The 22,207-nt window shown below is 36.0% G+C and overlaps 1 pseudogene; it reads right to left on the reverse strand.

Annotated features, from left to right (window-relative positions):
* The window catches only part of LOC107977683, a 26,993-nt pseudogene extending 7,571 nt beyond the window's left edge, over positions 1 to 19,422 (reverse strand).
* Between the last annotated feature and the right edge of the window lie 2,785 nt (positions 19,423 to 22,207).

Here is a 22,207-nt window from a genome sequence, read left to right on the forward strand (position 1 = left end):
AACTTTTGTGGGTACAATAATGAACCAAAAAATAAAAATAATAACAGAAACCACCCAAGAAAATGCTGCTACCAACCAGTCGTGTTATCTCTGTTCTTTTGCTGCTAAAATTACTTTTTAAGCTTTTGTGTAGCTTACATGGAAGTTCATAACATTACTGCCAGTTTCTCAGGTCCTCCTGCTGCTTGAATAGTTGTGAGAAGGCATCTGGAGAGCACAGACACTATCCCCTAGAACTCTTGAGGGCTTCAGGGCATCTCAGGAATATGGATTCCAACTCCCAATAGAGCGGGATAGTGCAAGAGTATGGAAGCTTCTCAAATGCAGCCCAGCAGCTTGACAGGGCAGGCTGCTGTGGCAAGTTTACCGCTGAAGCGGAAGAACCCGAGCAGCTGGCGGCAATGTTACAAATTTCCATGTAAACTTTACAAAAGCTTAAAAAGGAATTTTAACAGCAAAAGAACAGAGACAAGTAAAACTTCTTGGTAGCAGCATTTTCTCAGGTGGTTTCTGCTTTGATAGAGACCAGCAGAAAATAAAGGAGTTCCTTTGAGAGGTTTCCAGACTAAGAGAATGTTGAAAAATGCAGGGCTCGTTTCAGAAACCTGGCTACCTCAGTCAGTCTACCCACTCTAGCATGAGACTGTTATCTCAGGGTCGTGGGTTCATGCCCCAAGCAGGTGGCAGTGACATTGACCACATCTCCAAGCCAGCAGCATGCTCTTTGGTTGCAGCATAGACCAAGACAGTGAGCACAGATATCAGATCAGATGGTAAACGTATCTTTGCCATCTGGGAAAGACAGTGGCTAAGAAAGCCACTGCTTTAATGTTGGTGGTGTTGTTTAACAGGTAAAAGATTGTGTGGCCAGAAAAATGTGAAGATTTACAATAAAGACAGATTCAGATGAAGGAAAACCTCTAAAGGTTAACACTGTGTTTAAAAGAAAGAAGGAAATAGAGTAGCTGTGTATGGTAGCATATGCCTTTAATTCCAGCACTCCAGAAGGAGAGGCAGGCAATTTCCCTGTGTGATAAAATGAAAAACTAAAAGAAAAAGAAATAGAATAATAAAAAGCCACGTGAAGATGGAAAATACACAGAGAGTCTGGATACTATATGCTATATTGTTGTCTTTAAACTGTTGGATTGCTGAGAAAGAGCAAAAACTGCTAATTGACATCTGTTTATCATTGCTGCTAAATTAATCGAACTTACACATATAATGTAAGGGATGCTTTGACTTCAAAATTTGAGTCCAAGAACAGGCTACATGGGAAAATGTATCTTGCTTGTGTTTTCACAGAAAATGTAAAGCAGTGGATTCCTTCCAGACTAAGAAGGTTTGATCAAGCAAGACCACCTGAAGCATTGGCCCAAATGATCCTACATTCGAAATAGATGAAATGATGCAGTCATAGACCACTACAGCCAGGATTTCTGTTTTTTATCATGATACCCATTGTATGGGCAAAACCCCCAACCAGCAGGAAGCAGTTTGATATGAACAACACCCAAATTCCCAAATATTGTTTATAAATGTTTGTTTTCATTTAAATGGAGTTAGTTATAAATGCAAATGATCACAGTCAGTCTCTTTTTAAAGTAACAAAAAGGTAATAGGATACGGAGATAAATACATTGGTATGGATTTCATTTATTGATACAAATTTCAGGTCAATTTTGTATTGTGCATAATTAATTACATATTATATAATCATCTATTATATACACAGCCTACAATTAGTTTAGTTAGGTTTTCTAGATATACAGAGATGTATTTGAGATGGATAGATATTCTTTAAACCTTTCAAAGACCTGCAGAATACATGCCATTTAAATGGTTTATGGTTTTTCTTGACATTCAGACACGACTGCTCCTGGCATACCAATTACATCAGAAAGGAGGATGGACATTGGTGAAACTTGTTTTGGAGTTTGCCTTCAACATGGCAAGATTAGCCATTTAGGCAGGAAATTGCTCTTGCCTGGACTGATTGTTGCTGTATAAACTGCAAAAGCAGGATCCACAAGAAAGTGACTGCTGAACTTACAAAGCAAGATGAACACTCCTAAATGGTTCCTGCTGAAATGGAGACGTGTGCCAGACACACTTTGGCAGATGGGCTGAAGATGGATGCCCCAATATTGGACAGAAACTTTGGGTGACGGTCCATGATGCAAGATGTCTCTGTCAATTCTAGAGTCTATATAATATCATTCTGTCATTTTGATGGAGTTGACGACAGATAGTTATGGTTATCGTATTCTTCAGTTATTATAAACGATAAGTTACCCTTCTTTTTATTTGGACAGAAAAGAGGAGATAATTGGGGAAGTTCTTCTGTGTATGTGTTTATCTTATTGGTTGTTGAATAAAGTACTGTTGGCCAATGAAGAAGCAAGTTAGGCAGGACTAGTTGTCAAGGAGAATTCTGGGAAATATAGTAAAAAGAAGTTTTGTGATTCAGGCAGGAAGTGACATAGCAGGAAGACTCATATGTATGCAAGGACAAGAAGGAAGTCATGCTCTTGCTCTTCTTCCTGCTCTGAGCTCTGGAGCAGCTATGTGAGCCCAGGAAGAGGGTGTGAGCAGAAGGTGTTCTCCATAAGTTAACCCTTATGATTATGCTTGATAATTAAGACTTAGCTATCATATAAGAAATCTTAGTCAATTGGCCAGCACCATTATAAACTAATATAAGACTGTGTGTGTTATTTTGGTTATCCACGTGGCAGCAGGGCTCAGGCAGATGAAGTAGAGACTTATTGTTACAAAAAACAGACTAGCAGTAACCTTAGTACCAGGCATAAGAATCTTCATTTAAAGTTACATTGTATAAAATAAATACTATATTCTATGAGAATACTATGATATTTCTCGGGCCTATTGTAGGGGAAGTTGTAGCCACACCTACTTAGGGGCTGGCTACAGCTGTGTCTGACCATGCCTGTGAGGGAATGTTCAGAGTGAGGTACAGTGAGAGAGAGGTTCTGGTGGCTGGGTTTCACTTTCGGGTTCCCTTTCGGCTTGCTGTACAGACTGATGCCACACCTGCTGGATAGGTCGCTCTGTGATTAAGGCTTTTTCCTATTAAATACCCTTGTATTATCCAGAGCTGCAGACATTGAAGCCCAAACATACCACCGGGTGACAAGAAGAGACAGAAAGATCCTACCTGGACCCACTGGGAGATGAGATGTGAAGAAGACAGAATAAGAACACACTCAACAAGAGAAAGACCAATATGACATCAACAGAATCTAGGGACTCTACACAGCAATATCTGAAAAGCCCAACAAAGAAGAATAAGAAGAGATGGACCTCAAAAATTATCTTAGGAAGATGATAGAAACCTTTAAAGAGGAAACAAGAAAAGTCCCTTAAAGAAACAGAAGAAAAACAAACAAAAATTTACAGGAAATGGAGGAAAAGACAAATCAAAATATTCAAGAAATAAACAAATCTCTTAAAGAATTTAAAGAAAGCAAAGATAAAAATAACAAAACAAGTGAAGGAAGCACTCAAAAACAGTTCAAGGCATGAACATGAAATGGAAACAATTAAGAAAACACAGAATGAGGGGATTCTGGAAGTAGAAAGGCTGGGAAAATGACCAGGAAATAAGGATGTGAGTATAACCAACAGAATACAAGAGATGGAAGAGAGAATCTCAGTTGTTGAAGACTCGCTGGAGGATATACAGTCATCGACCAAAGAAAATCTCAAGTTTAACAAATCCCTAACACAAAATATCCAGGAAATATGGGACACTGTGAAAAGGCAGAATCTAAGAATAATAGCTATAGACGAAGGTGAAGAAATACAGTTCAAAGGTACAGAAAACATATTCAACAAAATCATAGAAGAAAACTTCCCCAAACTAGAGAACGATATGCTTATGAAAGTTTGAGAAGTTTACAGGACACCAAACAGACTGGACCACAAAAAGAAGTCCCCATGACACATAATGATCAAACATCAAAACTACAGAAAAAAAGAGAAAATATTAAGAACAGCAAAGGAAAAAGGCCAAGTAACATATAAGGCAGACCTATCAGAATCACACCCGACTTCTAAATGGAAACTTTGAAACCCAAAATGTCCCAGATAGATATCCTACAAATACTAAGGGAGAATTGACTCCAACCAAAACTACAGTACCCAGAAGTCTATAGATGGAGAAAATAAGATATTCCATGCCAAAGCAGACATAAACAATACATATCCAAAAATCCAGCACCACAGAAAGTTTTGGAAGAAAATCTCCAACACAATGAAGATAACTCCACTCACAAAAACATAGTAAATAGATAAGCCAATTTTGCCAATCATGAAAAGAAACAGGAGTGTGAATTTCATACACAAAGACACCACCAACAATAAATCCAAAACAAACAAGAACCTACAATCAATGGACATTAATATCCCTTAATGTCAATGGTCTTAACTTGCCTTTGTAAAGATGCAGGCTAACAAAGTGGATAGGAAGACAGAATCCATCGGTCTGCTGTATCCAAGAAACAGACCTGAACTTCAAAGTCAGGTATTACCGTAAAGTAAATGGTTGGGAAAAGATTTTCCAATCATATGGGCCCAACAAACAAATTGGTGTAGCAATCCTAATATCTAATGAATTAGACTTCAAACTAAAATCAATCAAAAGAAATGAAGAAGGGTATTTCATATTCATGACAGCAAAAGTCAATAAAGATGAAGTCTCCATCCTGAACATCTATGTCTGAAATACGAAGACACCCACATTTGTAAAAGAAACATTACTAAATCCCAAACCACACATAAAACCACACAAGCTTATAGTAGGAGACTTCAACATCCCACTTTCACCAGTAGACAGGACCACCAGACAGAAATTTAACAAAGAAGCAAAGGATCTAACAGAACTTATGAACCAACTGGGTTTAACAGATATCTAGAGAAAATTCCATCCAAACACAACACCACATGAACCTTCTCTAAAATTGACCACATAGTTGGCAACAAAGCAAACCTCAACAGATACAAAAAATGAAATAACTACCTGTATATTATCAGATCACGATGCTTCAAAGTTAGAATTCAACAGTAATACAAATTGCTGAAATCCTACGCACTGATGGAAATTGGATAATAACTAATTGCAAGATTCCTGGGTTGAGGAAGAAATTAAAAAAAAAATTGAAGACTTCCTAGAATTTAATGAGTATGTAGACACAAAATACCCAAACTTATGGGACACTCGGAAAGCAGTTCTAAGAGGAAAGTACATAGCACTAAGTGCCCATATAAAGAAACTGGAGAACAGACACAATATAGAATTTACAGAACATCTCTAAAATTTAGAATAAAAAGAAGCAAACTCACAATGGAGGAGTAGACACCAGGAAATAATCAAACTGTGTGTTGAAATCAATAAAGTAGAAGCCAAGAAAACATTACAAAGAAACAAAGAAACGAACAATAGGTACTTTGAGAAGATCAACAAGATAGACAAAACACTATCCAAACAAACACAAAGGAAGGGATAGATAGATAGATAGATAGATAGATAGATAGATAGATAGAATGCTAATTAACAAAATAAGAAATGAAAAGGGGGATATAATAACACACACTGAGGAAATCCAGAGAATCATCAGGTTATACTTTGAAAACCTGTACTCCACAAAAATCAAAAAGGAAGTGAACAATTTCTTTGGCAGATATCAGTTAGAACATTAAACCAAGAACATTTAAGCAGTTTAAATTGACCTATAACACATAATGAAATAGAAACAGTCATCAAAAGCCTGCCATCCAAAAAAAGCCCAGGGCCAGATGGCTTCACTGCAAATTTCTACCAGAAATTCAAACAACAGCTAATGCCAGTATTCCTCAAATTGTTCCAAACAATAAAAGCTGAAGGGATATTGCCAAACTCTTTTTACGAGGGTACAATCATGTTGACAAACAAGCCACACAAAGATACAACTAAAAAAGAGAACTACAGACCAATATCCCTAATGAACATCGATGCATAAATACCCAACAAAATATTGGCAAATTGAATCCAAGAACACATTCGAAAAATCATCCACTATGGTAGTCTTCATCCTAGGGATGCAAGGATGGTTCAACGTATGAAAAATCCACCAATGTAATCTACCTTATAAGCAAACTGCAAAAGAAAAAAAACACATAATCATCTCACTAGATGCTGAAAAAGCCTTTGACAAAATCCAACATCCCTTCATGATAAAGACCCAGGAAAGATCAGGAAAAACAGGAGCATATCTAAACATGATAAAACAATATACACCAAACCGACAGCCAACATCAAACTAAATGGAAAGAAACTCAAGGCGATTCCTCTAAATTCAGGAACAAGACAAGGATGTTCACTCTCTCCATATCTCTTGAATATTGTACTTGAAGTTCTAGGTAGAGCAATAAGACAAGAAAAGTATATCAAAGGGATAAAAATTGGAAAGGAAGGAGTCAGACATTCACTATTTGCAGATGATATGATAGTCTATATAAGTGACCCAAATAACTCTACCAGGGAACTCCTACAGCTCATAAACACCTTCAACAAAGTAGCAGAATACAAAATTAACTTCAAAAATCAGTACCCATACTATATACAGATGACACATGCAATGAGAAAGATATCAGAGAAACATAACCCTTAAAAATATCAACAAGCAGGATAAAATATCTTGGGCTAAGACTAACCAAAAAAGTGAAAGACTTGTACAATAAGAATTTTGAGTCTTTAAAGAACGAAATTAAAGAAGACAGCAAAAAGTGGAAAGATTTCCCATGCTCTTGGATAGGGAGAATCAATATAGTAAAACAAGCAATCTTGTTAAAAGCAATTTACAAATTAAACTTAATCCTCATCAAAATTGCAACACAGTGCTTCAGAGACCTTGAAATAACAATACTCAACTTTATATGGAAAAACAAAAACCCAGGATAGCCAAAACATCTCTATACAATAAAGGATCTTTGGGTGGTATCACCATCCCTGATTTCAAGCACTATTATTGAGCAATAGTTTTGAAAAGAGCTTGGTATTGGCACAAAAATAGATAAACCAATGGAATCGAATTGGAAACTCTTATATTAGCCCACATATGTACGAACACCTGATTTCTGTCAGAGAAGCTATATCTATACAATGGAAAAAAGAAAGCATCTTCAACAAATGGTGCTGGTACAACTGGATTTGGAAATGCAGACAATTGCAGATAGACCCTTATCTGTCACCATGCAAAAACATAAGTCTAAATAGATCAAAGATATCATCATAAACCCAGCCACACTGAAACATCTAGAAGAGAAAGTGGGAGATACTTTTGAACGAATTTTTACAGGAGACTGATTCCTTAACATTACACCAGTAGCACAGACATTGAGATCTATAATTAATAAATGGAACCTAGTGAAACTGAGAAGCTTCTGTAAGACAAAGGACACAGTCAGCAAGACAAAACAACAGCCCACAGAATGGGAAAAGATCTTCTCCAAGCCAACATCTGACAGATGCCTTATTTCCAAACTATACAATGAAGTCAAGAAGCTAGCCACCAAAATACCCATCAATGGAATTAAAAAGTGGGGTACAGAACTAAATAGAGAATTCTCAACAGAGGAATCTGAAATGGCTGAAAGACACTTAAGAAAGTGATAAAAATCCTTGGCCATCTGAGAAATGCAACTCAAAACAACCCTGAGATACCATCTTACACTTGTCAGAATGGCTAAAATCAAAAACACCAATGGCAGTCTATGCTGGAGAGGATGTGGAGAAAAAGGAACACACCTCCACTGCTGGTGGGAGTGCAAACTTGTAAGACCACTTTGGAAATTAGTATGGTGTTTGCTCAGAAAAATGCAAAACAGTATAGATCAAGATCCAGGATTCCTGTCTTGGTCATATACAACAAGTTCATATCTTCAGCCATGTTCATAGCAGCATTCTTTGTAATAGCCAGAGCATGGAGGAATCCTAATGCCTCTCAACTGAAGAATGTATAGAGAAAATGTGATACATTTATACAGGGGTGTACTACTCACCAGTAAAAAGCAATGGAATCTTGAAATTCACAGTAAAATGGATGTAACTAGAAGAAACCATCACACATATATGAATTGTAGACCTAGAGCAAAGGATTACCAGCCTATAATTCTCTTCACCAAAGGAACTAGAAAGCAATAAGACTCTAAGAGTAAAATGCATGGACCAGGAGAATGGGAAGGGACAGGATCTCCTGAACTAACTGGAAAGGCCAAATAACATATAAAGGCAAACCGTGCAGAATTACCCTGGACTTCTCCATGGAATCTCTGAAAGCCAGAAGGACTTGGATAGATATTCTACATACTCTAAGAGAACATCGATGCCAGCCCAGACTACTATAACCAACAAAGTTTTCAATCACTCTAGAAGGGAAAAACAAGATATTCCATGAAAAACCAGATTTAAACAATATGTAACCACTATTCTAGCCCTACAGAAAGTACTGGAAGGAAAACTGCAACCTAAGGAAATTAACTAATCTCACATAAACATAGGCAGTAGATAATCCCACTTTACCAATAGCTAAAAGAAAAGGCAGGGTAAATCCACACATAATACCATTACCCACAAAAAATCAAAAACAAGAAAGAATAACCACTCAATGATGCTTAATTTCTCTCAATATTAATGGTCTTCACTTGGCTATAAGAAGAAACAGGCTAACAGAATGGATGCAAAGAAAGAACACATTCTTTTGCTGCATACGAGAAAACACACCTCAACTTCAAAGAAGACATTACCTCAGAATAAAGGCTTCAGATAATATATTGCACTCCAATGTACACAAGAAAGAACCTGGGGTAACTATGCTAGTATTTACAAAATTAGACTTCAAACTAAAATCAATTAAAACAGATGAAGAATGTCATTTAATATTCATCACAGGAAAAATCCATTAGGAAGAAATCTCAATTCTAAACATCTATGTCCCAAATTCAAAGGCACCAATATTCCTAAAAGAAACATTATTAACAATCAAATTACAAATAAGGCCTCATTCAGGTATAGTGAGAGACTTCAACACCCCACTTTCACCACTGCACTGGACCACCATATAGAAACTTAAGAAAGAGACAAAGGAAGTAACAGAAGTTATGATTTATTTGTGACTAAGAGACATCTTTGGAACATTCCACCCAAATGCAAAAGAATATATCTTCTTTTCAGCATCACATAGAACCTTCTCTAAAATCAACTCTAAAATCCTCTGCAACATAGCAAACCTCAACAGGTACAAAAATATTGTAATTACCCCTTTGTCTTATCAGACCACCATGATCTAAAATAGAATTCAAGTACAACATAAATTGCAAAAAACCTACCAAATCTTGGAAAATGAACAACCTGCAATTACACCATTTCTGGGTCAATGAAAAAATAAAGAAATAAATTAAAGACTTCCTAGAATTCAATGAAAATGAAGACACAAAATAACCAAACTTATGGGACACTTTGAAAGTAGTACTAAGATTAAAGTTTATAGCTCTGAGTGCTCACATGAAGAGACTAAAGAATAGTGACACAAGTGTTTTGACAATGCAACTGAAGCTCTAGAACAAATGGAAGCAAATTGAGCTGGGAAGAGTAGATGCAAGATAAATAATCAAACTCAGGGTAGAAATCAATAAAGTCAAAACAACGAAAATAATTCAAAGAATCAATGTAACGAAGAGAGAGCCTTCATCCACCAGCTGATGGAAGTAGAAGCAAATACCCTCAGCTACACAGTGAAGTGAACTGGAATCCAATTGCAGAGAAGGAGGAGGTATAAGCAAAGTGGTCAAGACCAGGCTGGCAAAACAAACAGAAACGGCTGACCTGAACAAGGGGGTGCTTTTGGCCCCCAGATTGATCTCTGGGAAAGCAGCATGGAACTGATCCAGACCCCATGAATGTGGGTGTCAGTGAGTATGCCTCAGAAATATATGGGGTCTCTTGTAGTATAACCTTAATTATCGATTTCACAGGAATGGAATTTGGGAGCCCATTTCAGATAGAGGCATAGTTTCGCAGCCTAGATACATGGGTGAGTGCCTAGGCCCAATTCCAAAGGATTTGACAGCCCCCAATTGAAGGCCTCACTCACCCTGGGAAGCAGAAATGGTATGGGATTGGTAGGGTGTTAGTGGGGGGAAAGGATAGAGAGGAGGGAGAGGGAATTGGGATTAACATTAAAACAATCTTGTTTCTAATTTAAATAAAAATGGAGAAAAAATAAAAAAGAAAATGAAGGTGAAGATATCCTGCTCAAAACTACAGAAAACATATTCAACTAAATCATAGAAGAAAACTTTCCCATAACAATGAAATACCTATAACAAGTAAAAAGCTTACAGAGCAAAAACCAGGACCCTCCCAAATAATAATCAAAAACAAATCATACAAAATGAATAAATATTATTAAAATCTGCAAAGGAAAAATTCCAAGAAACATATAAAGGAAGACATTTCACAATTACACCTGACTTCTTTGTAGAAACTCTGAAACCTAGAGGTCCTAGATACATGTTCTTCAAAGACTAGTACAAAATGGATGCAAGCATAGACTACTCCAACAAAGCTCTGAATTAGTATAGATGGAGAAAATCAGATATTCCATGAAATAAACAGATTAGAAAAATACATTCCCAAATCCAGCCTTGTGGAAACTTTTGGAAAGGAAAATTCCAACCTAAGGATGCTAGCTACACTCATAAAACATACATAATTGATAATATCACATTGTGAAAATTCCAAAAATATCAAAACACATACACAAAATCAATCACCACCACCAAATCCATAAATAACAGGAATAAACAATCAATAGTTATCAATATCTGATGATATCGATGGTCTCAGTTTGCAAATAAAAGCCACAGGATAACAGAATTATAAAGAGACAGAGTACATCCATCTCCTGCATATAAGAAACACAAATCAACTTCAAAGAAAAACTTATCTCAGAGTACATGGTTGGAAAAAGATTTTCCAATCAATTGGACCTAACACTGAATAAATTAGACATCAAAATAATTTAATCAAAAGAGATGAAGAAGGTCATTCCATATTCATCACAGGAAAAACCCAACAAGATGAAGTCTTAATTCTGAACATATATGTCCCTAATACAAAGGTACATACATTTTTAAAAGAAACATTACTAAAACTTAAGTCACACATAAAACCCCACATAATAGTAGTGTAAGAGTTTAACACCACACTCTCACCTCTGAACCACACTACAAAACCAATAAATCTTAACAGAGAAATAAAGGAACGTTGATATGAGTCATTGTGGTTTAACACATATCTACAAAACCTTCCATCCCAATACAAAAGAACATACTTTCTTCTCAGCATCCAATGGAACCTACTCTAAAAATGACCACATTGTCAGCAACAAAGCAAACCTGAAAAGATAAAATAAAATTGGAATAAAACCCTGCATCTTATTGGATCTTCATTGTATAAAGTTAGAATTCAACAAGAATACAATTTGAAAAATTCCTACAAACTGATGGAAATTGAAGAGTGTTTATTTGCATCACCCATGGTCAAGGAAGAAATAAAGACAGAAATGAACAACTTTCTAGAACTCAATGAGAACTAATTCACATAATGAAACTTGTGGAATACATTGAGATCAGTACTATGAGGAAATTTCATAGCACTAAGTGCCCATATAAAGGAAATGGATAACTCCCACTTAGAAAAGTAAGTGGAAAGTACCATTGAAGGAATTGATACAGCAGACCACTTCCTTAATGTAACACCAGTAGCACACACACTGAGATCAACAATTAATAAATGGGACATCTTGAACCTGAGAAACTTCTGTTAGGCAAACAACACAGTGAGTCAACAAGACCAATTAGCAGCCCAGAGAACTGGAAAAGATCTTTACCATCGCAACATTTGACAAAGGGCTGATTTCCAAAATATAAAAAGAACTCAAGAATCTAGTCACCACAACACCAAATTATATAATTAAAAAGCAGGGTACAGGACTAAATAGACAATTCTCAATAGAGAAATCTAAAAAGGCCAAAAGGCACTCAAAGAATTGCACAGCATCCTTAGCTATCAGGGATATGCAAATCAAAACAACTCTGAGATAACATCTTATACCTGTGATATTGGCCAAAAATAAAACATGCTAATGAAAGCTTATGTGGAGAGGATGTGGAGTAAGGGGAACATTCCTCCATTGCTGGTGGGAGTACAACCTTGTACAGACACTTTGGAAATCAGTATGGCATTTAATCAGAAAATTGAGAACTGATGTACTTCAAGACCAGCAATACAAATCATGGGCATATACCAAAAAATATACACTCACACCACAAGGACATTTGTTCACCTATGTTCATACCAGCATAATCTGCAATAGCAAGAACCTGGAAGTAAAGTAGATGCTCCTCAACTGAAGAATTCATAAAGAAAATGTGACACGTTTACACAATGTTTAAAAACATGACATCAAGAAAATCCCAGACAAATGGATGAAAATAGATGAAAAGATACTGCATGTGGTAACCTAGGCATAGAAAACAACCAGGATATGTCCTCTCTCAAGAGTAGATACTAGACATATTGCAAAGGATTAACAGCTTACAATCCAAAACACAAGAAGCTAGGAAATGAGACGGACCATAGGAGACGAATGAGGACACCAGAGAAGGTGAAATAGACAAATATCTGACTACACTGAGCATGGGAGGATGGGGTTTGGAGACAGGAGGGAGAGGAGTGGAGAAGGGGGGACAGGAATATGAGGGATCAGGAAGGTCATGTTGGTGGAAAGATAGAGAAGGAGAGCAATGAATGTGATAGCGTGATAGAAGGAGACATTATGGGGTTAATAAGAAATAAGCACTAGGGAAATTCCTCAGGAATCCACACGGATCACCCCATATAAGAATCTAAACAATATTTTAAAGACTACCATAAATATTCTTCCCCTATAATGAGATTGATGACTAACCTAAATGTCATCACAGAGCCTTCATACAGTAGCTGATGTAAGCAGAAACATAGATTCACAGCTTAGCACTGAGATTAACTCCTGAAATCCATTCATAGAGAGGGAGGAAAGATGAGCAAAGAGGTCAAGATCATGTTGGTTAACCCCACAGAAAGAGCTGACGTGAGCAAAAGGCAGTTTACAAACTGTGACTGTCAGCTGGGGAATCCGCATAAGACCTAACTAGGTCCCTGAGAGTGATTGTCTATTGCAGGCCTTGGGCAGTATATGGACATCTGGCAGTAGAACCCGCACTTATCCCTACTGCAGGAACTGGCAGTAGGGAGCCCATTCCATATGATGGATACCTTGCTCAGCCTAGATGCTGAGGGAGGCTCAGTTCTGCCCCCAATGATGAGACAGCATTGATGATTCCTCATGACAGGCCTCATCCTCTCTGAGGAATATTTGGCAGAGCATAGGAAGGGAAGAGGTTGGGGTAGTAGGAGAATGAAAGGATGAGGGAGATAAGATTGGTATGTAAAATAAAATAATTTTAATTGAGATAAAAAGTGAGAAAAAATAAGAATAGATTAATTTATTACACAGAATTAGCCAATAAGAATCCTAAATTCTAGACCAAACATTTACCAATAGAGATTAAGCCTGAGTTTGGTTATTTTGAAACAGATGGGGGCCAAGAAGGCAGAGAGAAACACCTATAGTAAGACCAAGGCCAAGACAGAGAATGTCTCCCTTCACAGTTGGTACCAATGGTCTGGAGGAATAGCTCAGACTTTAAAGTCTAGGATCACAAACAAAACTACAATTGGTAGCAAACATTTAACAAGAATTTCCACATGAAGCCTAAAAAACAGCTTCTAATTTGACACAAATTTTCAGATAGGTTCTGTTGCTGGTGGTGGTAAGACACATGGCTGCTTTAAGAAATGGTTTCTTCCAACTGTGGCATTCAGACTTGAGAAGAGCATGGTAGATTCCCTCCACAGTGCACAGAAATATATCCAAGACAAGCAGTGTGTTACATGACAGGCAAAAAAAATATTTACAGGAAGCATGACATATACTGCTTCCCAGAGCAGTATGTGTACCTTTGATATTTGGAAAGGCAGAAAGATGTGGAGCCATTGTGCAAGGTCACCACAACCATGGCTTTCCTTTAAAAACATTCCTGATCAGAGAAAAGGATTGTGGACACACAATAAGATTCAAACAAAAATTCCATTAAATGGGTCAAAGTTTGTTTAAAACATGTACACAAACTAGAGGGAGAGAAAAATAGTTGTTTTTTTTTTCCGAGACAGGGTTTCTCTGTGTAGCTTTGGAGCCTGTCCTGGCACTCTGGAGACCAGGCTGGCCTCAAATTCACAGAGATCCACCAGCCTCTGCCTCCCCAGTGCTGGGATTATAGGCTTGCGCCACCAACGCCTGGCCGGAGGGAGGGAAAAATAGTAAAGGTCATAGATTAAAGAAGTAATTTAAGATAATAAAATATGATACCTAAAGAGGAAATAGAGAAATAAAAGCCACATAAAGATGGAATATTCACAGAGAGTCTGGATTCTGTACATTATTGTATTTGCTATAGAGTTTTTGGCTAGAGAGACATTTGATTATGGGGAATTCTTGGCTAAACCAAATATATATTTTAATGTATGTTGACATCAAAATTTGAGTTTAAGGATATTTACTTTTGTGAATGAGGTTCCACTTTAGTTTGCACAGAGAATGGGGACCTATTGATTCATTCCTGGATATTGATTGATGAAGCAAGTCTATCTGAGAAAATGTGACCCAACATCCAAAACAACTGAAGTCATGCAGCCTCTTAGACATCTACAGCCCAGATTTGGCCATGAATCTGTTCTCTCAGAATTCCCATGGGACTGATAATGCCCCCAAATAGCAGGTAGCAGTTTGGAAAGAACTTTCCCCATATTCCCAAGTGTTGTTTATCAATGTTTATTTTCCTTTAAATGATGATCATTGTAAATAGTTGTTGAATATAGTCAATCTCTTTCAAAGTAAATGAGTGTTAAATATTATATAGTAACGAATACTTTGCATTGATGTGGATTTTTGTTTATTGATACAAATTTATGATCATTTTGTTATATGTATATTTATACTCTTGTTTAAGTTATTATGTTTATACAACTCTATTAAAATGTAATGAATCATTAAGAAATTAAGATTATAGATAGTCATCTATAAAAGTCAGAATGTATAGTTGTTAGTTTTCAAGATTACAGAGATATATTTCACATAGATACATATTCTTCAAAAACTTTCAAAGACCTTTATAATATGGCATTTAAAATTCTATATTAACATAGGACTTTTAATAACAAACAGAGACAACTGCTCCTGGCAGCACCATTTTTGTTTGAGAGGATGATGAGCACCATGCAACCTCCTTTGGTGTTTACCTTCCTGGGGCAGAGACAGCCATTTGGACCAGAAACTGCTCTTGCATGTACTACCTGACTGTACAATGTGAAAAACAGATATGCGGGAACCACAGAAAACTGACTGCTAAATATATATCCAAGTAATTGGATGGTCCTTTAGGGTGGATGCTTCACGAAGAAAACTGCCAAAAGTTCTACAGAACATACAAGAAAACAACTGATGAATTTTGCCAGTGCAAAGATGAAAAGGAACTTCAACTTTCTTGTTTCATTGAGAAGTCTGGTAAAAACTCTGCTTATAGGGTGAACATGGATTCCCCAATGTTACAGAGGAACTTTGAGTGACTGTCCAGGCTGCAAGATGTCTCTGTCAATTCTAGAGTTTAAAAGTTACTTATAACATACTCTCTGTTTACTTAAGTAATATTATATACTTCTTCTGTCTTTAATTGAGTTGAGTTGAAGACTGATAGTTATAGAGTTTTCCTTAGATATAATAAAAGACAGATTATACATATAATTTATAGTCACAAAGGAAGGATAGATGATAAACAAATTACTTTAAATTTTGTCCAATATGAATGAACAAAATATTATAACTATAATTATTACTTTATAACAGAATTATACTATGTTAAATTTAAAACCTTCCTTTTTATTTAGAGAGAAAAGATAAGATGATGGGCTAATTCTTTCTTCATTCTGTGAATATATATATATATATATATAGATAGATAGATAAATAGATAGATAGATATGAATAACATTCTTTTGGATAATAGATGGGCAGAATTTAGCTAGGTGGGAATTCCAAAAAAAGAGGTAAGGAGAAGAGAGACAGTGCATAGATATGCCATTTAGCTGCTGCGTAGGCAGGACATCAGGGCATTACCTATGTAAGGCACAGCTACAGATGAATACAAATGGGTTAATTTATAAGAACTCTATCAAATAAAAGGCCTAAGTCCTTGGCCAAAAATTATAATTAGATATTAACCTTCAGAGTGACTATTTCATAAGTGACTATATGGATATATATGCTGGAGAAAAAAAAGTCTGGAAGGACCAAGACAAGATGGAGAAACAATTTCCTCTACAATGTAGACAATATCCAAACTTGAAATCATGTGCCAACAAATAATATCTCTGATTAAAGAACTGTATTAAATTATTTTCTGTTAATACACCACAACCATAGAGGGTATTGCACTTGTAATTATTTACCATCAAGAACCCAATGATGATGCCAGAATACTGAAAAGATGTTTTGGGGTGATATGAAACTTGTGTTCAACTGGATACTTCAATCCAATTAAAATATATTCATAGTACTTAAAAATACTATATGCTACACAAGGAGAGTACATTCATCAAATTTTCAAGTTACAGACCATGTGAACCCATATTTTGATTGGCCTAGAAGATACGTACAAATTGCCAGGGATTTGTTAGCAATAACTAATGAGTTTTTGACAGTCTTTCTGCCAACTCTATTGTAGGAACACATATGTGACACTGTTATAAGAGCCACAAATCTGATGGCAAACTGGCCATGGTCTCTAGAAAAAAATATTTTTATTCCATTTAAGGCTTATGGTGTTAATCTAATAGTACAGAGTTATACACACAAATTCATGCTTCATTCATTCTTCTTTACATGCATAATATTGATATTATGGAGAATTAAGCCCTATCAGGAATTCTTTTTATTAACGTTCCACCATGGTGCAGGCAACTGTAAATAAATAGAGTAATTGGATTCAGAGAAATCAATAAGGATAGAAACTGTAAATAACCCTAGTGAAGCAGAACATAACAAACAGTATAGGATCAATGAAGTCACAATCACCACGTCTGTGAGAGCAAGGCCAATACCATCAAAAGGTCAAGACAACCCTAATCTCAGCTTGTTCATTGAAACTAGATCCAACGTCATAAATCTATGACAAGAACATGTGTGTTCCCTGGCTTCCAGGAGTAGGAATATCTTTTTTTCAGTTGTCTAACCCTAGGGTATAGCATTCATATTCAAAGTCTGCTGTTCCAAAACATGTTGCCAGCCAAAATCTTGCTATATTTTTATGCATTTTTGAAAGAATAAAATCAGTTTGAGAATCAGGACATTGGGTTATGGTAGTAAAGGAATGATACAAAAGAAGGTAAAAGAAATAAAACAAACTTACCCATATTTATTGTAAAAATGTTAAAAAATATATAGAAAAACACTAGAAAAAGTTATCTATTTATCACTGACATGTCAATAAAGTTCAGAAACATATTGGAACATAAAACCAAAAATACATTGCCAAATTGCTATTGGTATACTAAATTTTATCTAATCAATATTCTGATGAAATGAAGGAAAACCATCTAAAATCTTCTGTGTGCTGAATGCTAGTACACAATTCTAAAAGAAATACTTGAACAGCACTTCAAGTAAGGAGCAGGAGTAATCCCACTGCAGTCGTTTTCTGTTCCTTGCTTTAAATTCCACAGATGTACCATTGTTTCCTTTCAACTTACCCAGTTCCAGGCCTTCTGCTTCCACTATATTCACCATCCAAGGTTCTTTGTTTTGGTCAAGACAGGTGAATAGCTCTGGTTTTGACTCTGAAAGGCCTATGAATTAGAAAACACATGTGATAATTTATTTACATGATGGGTAAAAGAGTTTAGTTGTAACACAAGCTTGTACTCTGTGAACATAATAAACATGAGAGAATCATAAGTGAAGTCTTATTAGTACATACTTGACAGGTGTTGTAAACTTTTTGCGGTGAGTGGGAGGGGGGAGGGGTGCTGGGATTCCAGACAGGGTTTCTCTGTGGCTTTAGAGGCTCTCCTGAACAAGCACTTGTAGTCAAGGCTGGTCTTGAACTCTAAGAGATCTGCCTGCTTCTGCCTCCCAAGTGCTGGCATTAAAGTCTTGAGCCAACACCACCTGGCTGGTGTTGTAAACTTTTCAGAAATTGTTTTTAATTTTTAAACCTTCAAGTTCTGTTGCAATATACAATAACAAAAACACCTGTTAGATTCAAACTGCATTCATACATTAGTGTAAATAAATTAATAAAAATCCTACCATATGTGAATGAGTTAATTGTTAAGCTAAATTATTTAAATTATTTAAATTATTTAAATTACTTAAATCATTTAAATTAATATAAGAAAATTTGCAGGAAACATTACACTCACCCATAACTAGGAATAATTGGGAAATGCGATTCATTCATAGAAAATAATTCAAAATACTAATAAAAGGTGTTACATATTCCTAGGGCTAATCAGCAATCATAAAATTATTTATTCTCATCTACAGAAACAAGGTTGCTGTAATTCTCCAACATGACATCTCTGTACAAATCCTTCTGAGAAGTATTCAGGTATTCCCATTCCTCCTTGGAGAAATTGATGGCCAAGTCCTTGAAAGTCAACAGAATCTGCAATGAAAACTGTTTCACTTTGTGATAATGCTTTGAAATATTATTTTCCCCAAAGTAAAGATTATTTAACTAAAGAAATTGCTGTGTTATCAGTAATGAATCTGCAAATTTCAAATGTTATGTGTTAAAAGGGAAGTTGTTCTGACATTTTAACAGAGAACAAAGTGACCAACGTCTAAAATATTCATAAAATTTGTGCTTCCTCTCAGTTGTAAATATTGTCAGAATTTGTCCTCAGTAGGAATTTAGTATTAAAATTCATCTCTAATATCAGAAATGTTATAAATCTTTCAGGGCATGCATTGATGTAGCTAAGTCATATTAGAATATAAGAGGTAGGGTAGAGTGAAAAGCAGGATAGAGCATAAAAATGAGAGTGATAATAATGAATTTCTACTGAAAGTAAAATAAAACATGAAAAGAGACTTTACACAATGAGGAGCTAGAGTGAATGTTGAGCTCTGCAAATGAAGCATTTCTCTGTGAACTCTCAACCTATCACAACCTCGAGCATACATTTACCTGAGAACAAGCCATCTGTCAGTCCCCTTCTATATAAACATATCCTAAAATTTTACCTTCCTGATACTATTCTGTGTATAAGTCAAAAGCACCTTCATACGATGCTACCACACTCAGAGACTGGAAGACAGCTTAAAAATAGCCTCAATTCCTGGGTAGATCCACAACAGAGATGCAAAAACCATGCATTTTCAGAGTAACCAAGATTTAGTTTTTCCTTTCCTGCATTTGGAGGATCTGTTATTCCAGAAGATGGTCATTATCGCTACCACCTGTGTTTGTGACATCAGTGCCCTGCTTTATACTTAGCACAGGAATTTTAAATTGAGTCTGATCATTAATTACAACTAAACTGACAACTGTATTTGAAATAGTGGACAGAACCTAAAGGGTAGCCACTTCTGAAATCTTTTCTCACACTGGGTAAGTTATATAATTCCTACAGCCATGGAACAGTGGGAATTAATTCCTTATCAATGTCTCCAAAAAAAGAATTCCCCCTGGGCAGTGGTGGCACAAGCCTTTAATCCTAGCACTCGGGAGACAGAGGCAGGCGGATCTCTGTGAGTTCGAGGCAAGCCTGGTCTCCAGAGCAAGTGCCAGGATAGGCTCCAAAGCTACTCAGAGAAACCCTGTCTCGAAAAACCAAAAAAAAAAAGCATTCCCTTTGGTTTCCATATTCCAATAATAAAATCTCATTATTTCACATTTTTGCAGTTATACAAATGATTCCATAGTCTCTCAAGTTTATTTTGAACAGCAAAAATGCCTCTTTGGGATTCACTGGCAAGTGCCATGTCTACTCAAAGCTAAATATGACATTGCAGCACCCAATTTAACACGTTTTGTTGTTATCGAAGGCACTTCAATTCCAAAAACCTAAGTTTTTCATTTTGAACATTTGATTGTTCGTAAATCCATCTAAGAATGAGAGCACTCTTAGCCAGCCAGCTCTCCACTAGTTCATTTGATCCAAAATATGCTATATGAACATATTATGTGAAATTGCATTGAGTTGCAAATGTATCCTATATTGATTATCTTGATTCTTTAAGGAATTGTATAGTAATAATACAAATTTCAATTTAATATGGAATATTTTATATTATCTACTTTTTTCTTGCCATTTTTTCTAGGTAGGATGATATGCAGAGATTATTGATTCCTGCCATAGATACGAGCATGCAGAAAAGCCAAGGAATAATTGAGTGTTCAAGTGTTTCCATTTATTGTTAAATTAAAACAGTCTAGATTGGTAACAGTCTTGTCTTTGAAAAATATGCAAATTGAACCTGACCCAAGAACATTCTGACCTTGAGTACAAAATAACAGACGAAGTAGATGTATAGAAGGTGTTCAGCTCATAAGGTTAGAATGTTCTAAGTTTGATGGGATTGTTAAGGAGAATTGCTTCCACAAATATAAAGAGACAAATTCTGTATCTAAAGACACTATAAACTTGTCACCATAAAGACAGATGGAAATGATTTAACAAACAAACATACCAATGACTACACTGTGGGGAATGTGCTATTGTTTAAACCAATGTGTTTCCAGATTCTCACACATGTTTTCTCTATGTACTTACATATATCTCTGTTACATGCTAATCTATAAATGAAATCATTCTATTTATTTTATAATGGGTTACTAACCATATAATAAAGATCCTAGTTTGGAGACAATATTACCCATAGTCTATTGTGTAATATGAAAAAATAAATCTCAGACATTGATATTTTGGTTTAAGCTTCAAGCTGAATATCAAAAAAGCAGCTGGCCACAACTTCTTGCCTTTACCTCAGGCTGAATGGGTTCATACTGTCTCTACTAACTCTAAAAAGCTTTAGACTATAACAGTTCTTCAGCATGGCTAGAAAATAGATTCCTCTCTGAGGCCTTGATTCTGTCTTATATACTCCCTAATGTTGGTTTTAAAGGTGTGAGCTATAATTCTCCTTTAGATAGAATTATTCTTCTATAGATCTGGCTGTTCTTGGACTCACACATATATGTCTCTCTTAATCCTGAGTCCTAGAGTTAAAGTTGTGTACCACAACATACTAGCTTCTAGCTGCTGGGAATAAAGTTGTGATCCTGTCTTCCCTGCCTTGTGCCTGGCATTACTTTGTGAATCCTCAAGCAAGCTTTAATAAATGAAAACCAATATACCACCACACTAATGTTTTTGAACACTTGGTTCCCAAATAAGATACTTCTAGATAAAATGTGTGGCATTCCAGGAGTAGCTATGGAGTTTTAGCTATGGAGTGTTCTACATGTATACTTTGAAATTTCAGATGCCTTCAGCCTCAGTATATTTTTCTCATTACATGCTTCCTATGAATCAAGGTCTCCATTAAGGAACACATCTGAAACTTGACAGTTATAGTAGCTTCCCTTTGTCATGGAAGAAAATTCCATAATGCCATTCTTCTATCCATGAGTGTAAATCCATGACTGCCAAATATTCTGCTTACTAGCACTAAAACATAGCCTTCTCTTTCAATTACATCCTCACCAGATTTCTCTTTTCCAAGGTTTCCTTCAAAGACAAATCTTGGCTAAATGGAATTTACACTGTTGGACTGATATCAAACTAAGTGTTCCACCTGCCTAGGCTTCTATGCACCACCATGCCAAACTCTAAGTCTATTCAAGTCTCATTTCTAATCATACAAATAAAGTCAACTCACCCTATCCAGCTTGTCTCAGGTTTATAATTGACCACATCATTTTTAACTCTGATTTTACCTCTTCTTCAGCCAGTTAATCTCTCTAGCTCAAGCTTATGCTTCCT

This window comes from Cricetulus griseus, chromosome 9 (genome assembly GCF_003668045.3).
Source record: "Cricetulus griseus strain 17A/GY chromosome 9, alternate assembly CriGri-PICRH-1.0, whole genome shotgun sequence".
NCBI classification, from domain to species: Eukaryota; Metazoa; Chordata; class Mammalia; order Rodentia; family Cricetidae; genus Cricetulus; species Cricetulus griseus.